The sequence below is a fragment of the Lagopus leucura genome, unplaced genomic scaffold (genome assembly GCF_019238085.1).
Source record: "Lagopus leucura isolate 7727_CA_CO unplaced genomic scaffold, USGS_WTPT01 Super-Scaffold_100157, whole genome shotgun sequence".
Classification (NCBI taxonomy): Eukaryota; Metazoa; Chordata; class Aves; order Galliformes; family Phasianidae; genus Lagopus; species Lagopus leucura.
Genome location: NW_024962334.1, coordinates 18,014,223 through 18,020,222, shown reverse-complemented (window position 1 = coordinate 18,020,222; position 6,000 = coordinate 18,014,223).

Here is a 6,000-nt window from a genome sequence, read left to right as displayed (position 1 = left end):
CAGGTCTAAAAGCAGGTATGTAGTTGATTCTAGTAATTTCAAAATCTCTATCAGCCTCCAATTATGGATTAGGGCTCTTTGAAAACTTTGAAAACAACATAATAAGGAAGTTCTCTGCCCCAGCGAACTTCCAATCTGAGATTTAATTAAAATAGGATGCATGAGACAGGAAGAAAGATGAAAGAACAAAAAGGATGAACATTCATAAATTACAAGTGATGATCAGCCTATTTGCTACGTGTCTTTTGGCAGAGCTAACAAACTTCAATAGATGTCTCAAGTTTGTTCGTCCGTTGAAGGTACGGAGATAAAAACTATGCCAGATTTCAGAGGTTACAAACCTTTGTCTTTGGAGTATTGAAAAAAAAAGTGAGAAGTCACAGAGAGTCTTGAACTACACAACCACCTGCTGTTGCAGCCATCATGACTCACATAATTTATTCATACCAAAACGCAGCGTGCATCTGCTATTTACTGATATTTTGGTTTATGTTTCTGATTATGGCTCTTGCTTATATTGAATAAGATTTCTAAGTTCTGTGGAAAGTATATGGATTATATATTTCTTATAAAGGTCTTTCCCTTTAGCACCAAAGAATGAATAATGCATTTCCTTACATTCCAGCTAGGAAAAATAAACATCAAAAGAAAGATTAGCATTTTAGATCTTTAACAATACTAAATCTTTGTATCAAATGTCTTGCTGTCTTATGCAAAACATTTATATTTCTGTACCTATTACACAACCCAAGCAGTAGGCCAAACATATTTACTTTCTTCTAATTTACATAATTAAAAGCCAACATCTCTTGCCAACCTATCTACACTCACACTGAAATAATAAATGCCAGTTTTCATCTTGAAACAAAATCAATAACCAGATTTTGAACTCCTGTCACATTGCAAAAGTGCTTCAAGCCAAGTAAATCCTTGCTGCTCCCTAATAATAACCCAGCCATTGGATGCAGTGGATTATGCATGATGCCACAATTGTAAAGCTGGAAGGGCTGTAAGGAAGGTACTGTAGTCGTCTATAGAGACTTGTCTGCCAGGAGTCAACAGGAATCTCGTGTGTTAGTATTGGATGGGAAGGAATCAATGGCTAAAGAGACCCAAGGTGCACTGATTCCAGGCCAGATTCTGTCAGAACACTGAGGGAAATACCAACAGGCGGAAGATTGCAATATAAATGCTTGTTACAAACAAATGTCTTTCAGACTAAGCAAGAAAGGCTGATGCAGAACTTCATGTCACTACAGGCCCCATCTAGTGATCTAGCTAATAATTTTATTTTTGGTCTATACTTGTGTTTCAGCTCTCTTTTTCTACAGCTAAAGCAGGACTCTATCAAGTCAGTAAAATGAAGGAAGTTCTAAGAAGAGGTCTTTGTTTCTGCAGTGGAAGTGCCTACTTCGATTGAAGTTGAATAAGAAGAAGCCAGGGTGTTAAATACATGTGAATACTTAGATATGCAATAAGCAATTCAGTTAAAAGGAGAAAAAAAGGGAGTCTGGAAGGAAAGCAGCACAGGTCTGACCACTGTCCTTCATTATTTCTAGGTTTTCATCCTGTTCTTTGTGGAAAGAGTAATTTTCTGTTTGCTTTTACCTCACAGAAATATAAAAACCTATTTATCAGCTAGGATCTGCCATCTCAGCCTCACAAAGTCTTACAGTGAGTTAGCTGTGATACTAATGACTGAGCAGTAGGTGACTGGCCAGACTGCACAGCCTTCATTTTGAGATCAGGACACAAACCAGTCTGCACCAGTTCTCTGAGGAATCAGGGCCACCTCTGAGGCCACTCCATAAGATGAAGGAAGTACAGACGTATCTTCAGCTGTCAAATTCACAATGGTTTGCACTGATAGATCTCTAAGCATAGGTCCTTATCCGGCTCACGCCTAGAATGTTACTCAAATATCACACTTCATCATAGTTAATATGAAAATAAAGTTATGCATGCACCTCCTTGTTTATAGGTTTAGGACCATACTATGATTCTTTTCAAATATATAACTTAGCTGTTTGCTGGATTCAATAGGTCTTGTGCTCCTTGCTGTAAATACATGGTACTCATTTTCAGTTACTTGAGAACAAAATGTGCATAAATTCAAGCTTGTACAGGAACCCTACCATGCAGAAGTATGGCAGTCAGTAATACAAGAAAGGTATAGAAATAACCTAATGCACTGGCAGTCTGAAAAAACTTTTCAGATATTCTTACACATTTCTTTGGAAGCAGCTGTAATACTTCAGGGTTTCTCTAATCTACAACTATTACTTTGGGCTTCCTATGCTTATTAAATTTTGGAATACCGTGGCCTCTTCCACAGTAAGTTTTATGTCATTTCAAATGTTATGGTGCTAGCTGAAGCAGGTAGTTACTTCTTTGGAATTTAGGCAGAGTTTGAGAACCAATTTGGTAAATCTTTTCTGACAAACTCCCTAATCTCTTCACTAAAACATGTATACAATATAAAGCATACAGACTTTCCCTTTGCAAGTCACTGCTAATGTCAAGGGCATTGTCCATACTGACTTTGACCATCTTTCTAAGATCCAGCATAGGGAGAGTTACCCAAAACTTTGGGAAGATGGTACTTCTCTAGAAAGTGAAGATACTCCAGCAGGCAGTATCACTAGTTCCACTAGGAACATAAAGCCAGAGATTTGCATTAGATTTATATGAAGGCTACAGGTGTGGTAAGCCTGAGAATAGCTTACATTTAATAGAGTATCTGTAAATTTACAATTTAATTCTTGTTATCTGAGTACTTACATTACTAGCAATGGTTAAAGCCAACCTCTGAACAAATTAGAATCTGTTCACAATTTCTTCAAAATAGAACTAGCACCTAACTGCCCTATCTTCACTTTACACTTTTGTACATAACAAGGATACTTCTGTTTCTTTCAAACATGCTTTCCTTTTGATCTAGTAATTTCCCCCTAATTGCATAAATATTTGTGTGGGAACTGTTGAGTCACGGCCTGAGCCTCTGATTGACCACTGAGTCAGCCATGGGAGCGCAGGTGAAGGCGATTCAGCTGCGTGACCGCAAGGGGTGGAGCCTGGCTGCACCTCTCCTAGACCCCATTTAAGGGCTGACTGCCCCTAGGAAGGACCTCTTTCTGGAGATCCCTTCTTCTGGAGTTTTCTACTGTGGGCCTAGGATATAGGTGGGTATTTTATTTTCTTATTGTCTGTTTCCACTGTGATAATCTTTTAAGTATCAAACCTCTAAAATACTATCCTAACCATGCTATTCTAACACTACATTTGTTAATTGTACAATATTCATGTTTTTTGCTACTGCCAAGGAAAAGGCTAAACTGCCTTGAAATACGAAAATTTGTTTTGATCTACAAGACATTTCGCTTAACTTTATTAACTTAACTTTAAATGTTGTGGAAATTGAAGTTACTTAACTTTCTATCGTCACAAAGACATCAACATTAGTCTATTCTTCAGGGGTATTCAAATTCATGACCAGACACTTCCATACTCAATGACTTTAGACAAAAAATACTTCACCTACAGTTACTGGAACACATGGAATAGTCATTCTATGAAGAAATTATTCTCTTGCTTTATTCAGACTTATGGCTGGAAAGATTGCTTAAAACCAATTATGAAAATATTTTCTCAGCAAAAAAGATGAAGTCTTTCTTAGATTTAGCAAATATTTCTGGCCTAGTATTTATCATTGTAATTAATCCAGAGTATCAAAATCTATTTTAAGTGAATAGGTAGGTAAAATGTTTGGTTTCTTTCCCTGCAAGAATGGCAACATTATCTAGAATCAGATTTCTAGTGTGAATGATCAAAACCAGGAGCATAAATATTCCACTGATATTTGCTATTTACTATTGCCAGGAACAGTCGACTGGTATTTATCATCAGAACCTTCACAGGGAGCAAACTCTTCAGGGCTACACATCTAGATGGTAAAAAATGGAATGTGGTTTTGAAGAAATATGCAGGTAGATTTATTTTTGTAACATTTAGCCGAAACCAATATTTTACTGGTTGAGTGGCTTTGTTATCTACTTTGCTGCTTCGCTCCAGTTAACAGGTTAGGTAGCACCTTCTGGATGGTTGGTTGTTTTTTTTGTTTTTTTGGTTTTTTTGTTTGTTTGTTTGTTTTCCCCAAGGTGTTCTCTTTCAAGGAGATTTGGTTTCAAACAAAATCAGAAGCAATTTAGATTGGATATGGCCTGATCAGGCTCTAGGTGTCTCTGTTCATTGCAGAGGAGTTGGAAGGGAGCCTTACAGGCCATCTAGTCCAATTCAAATGCCTATGTGATTTTGTGATTCTATGGTTCTGTTTCGTTAACACCACTATATTTCATGTATTTCATATGACACAGTTTTCTGACTGTTGCTGGATGGACATGAGGGCAAGATTAGGGAGAGAAAAAGACATGACAGACTTTAAAGGGACAAATATTAGAAAGATGTAATTGGAGGAGAAGAAAAACAATTATGTGGGAAGAAAGTGAATGCATCTACAAAACATGATGTACTCTGTGAGTGAATAACCTATTATTATGAACTTGATATCTCATAGAATCATAGAATTGCTCAGGTTGAAAAAACCTTAAACATCATCAAGTCTAACTACAACACAACCGCACTACCCTAACAACCCTCTGCTAAATCATATCCCTCAGCACCATATTCAAACAGTTTTTAAGCACATCCAGGGATGGTGACTCAACCACCTCCCTGGGGAGCCTGTTCCAGGGCTTAACAACCCTTTCTGGAAAGAAGTTTTTTCCTGATTGCCAACCTATCCTCGTGTAACGTGAGGCCATTTCCCCTTGTCCTGTCACCAGTGAGAAGAGACCAACACTGCTCTTGTATTTACCTCTCAGATATTGGAAGAGAGCATTAAGGTCTACCCTTAGCCTCCTCTTCTCCAGACTAAACAGCCCCAGTTCTGTATTTTATAGTTGCCATATTACATGGTATACTACATTATTTTGATACACTTCAGGCATCAGCTTACTTTTATGACCTAATCCAGAAGATAAAAGAACTTTCTATCCTTCTCATTTCATTCTCATCATTTAATCTTTAAAAAACACAACAGAAAACAATTGGCTGAAGATCAAAAAGCAGTGACATGCCTGTAGTAGTTTTATGCAGGTAAAGTAGTAATTTACAGATTAATGAGAGTCAGCTCTGAAGCCGATTGCGGAGGTTGCTGCTCCTCGTACGAAGTGACCTACCCTTAAAACAGAAAGCCTGGCAAAGCGAGCCCCGCGCTGCTGCCCGCCGCACTCCGGGGATGGCGAGCAATAGCGCCGCGCCGGCCGCTAGAGGGCGCACCGACACTTTTTTTTCCCGGGGTGAAGCGGGACCCGGCGGAGGGTGCGGAGAGACCGGGCTGCGTTTTGTTTCGGGGAGGATGGGGAGCAGCTGGGCGCAAGTTACAGAGAGGGCACGCAGTTTGCGCGATCTTTTGGAAAGCTGTGCGGATTGGGTGGGTAGGGCTCAGCTCCCAGGAGAAACTTTAATGCGATTTGCCGCTTGTCCCGAAGTAACTTTATTTTATAGCCTCTATGTTATGAAACGTGGAAGGCTTTCATAAATCACCATGAAGGCAAATGGGTTACAGCCTTCTTACAGATCCCATGCCAGCAAGGCTTGCCATGCTGCCCGGCTTTTGACAGTCACATGACAGCTGACCACCTTCCTGCTGCCTTCTCACCCTCATTTAATAAGATGAGATTGAAGCTTTGGCTGTCTGTAAAGTGCTGTGAGGAGCTATATCCAGCAGCCAACTGAGAGGAGCTTTAAGCTGATGCTTTCTTGGCTCTCCCTCTTTTGCAGCTGCACGTTAAGAAGCTGCAGGGCAGCAGCCCAGGCCACGCAGCAGGCCTGGCAGGCACCGCTGGAGAGGGAGAACGTGGGAGCAGAATGGTATAGGTTTCTCTTCTAAGAAAAAGAAAGCCAGGTGGGCAGGAAAAGAAATAAAGTGGACAAACAAAA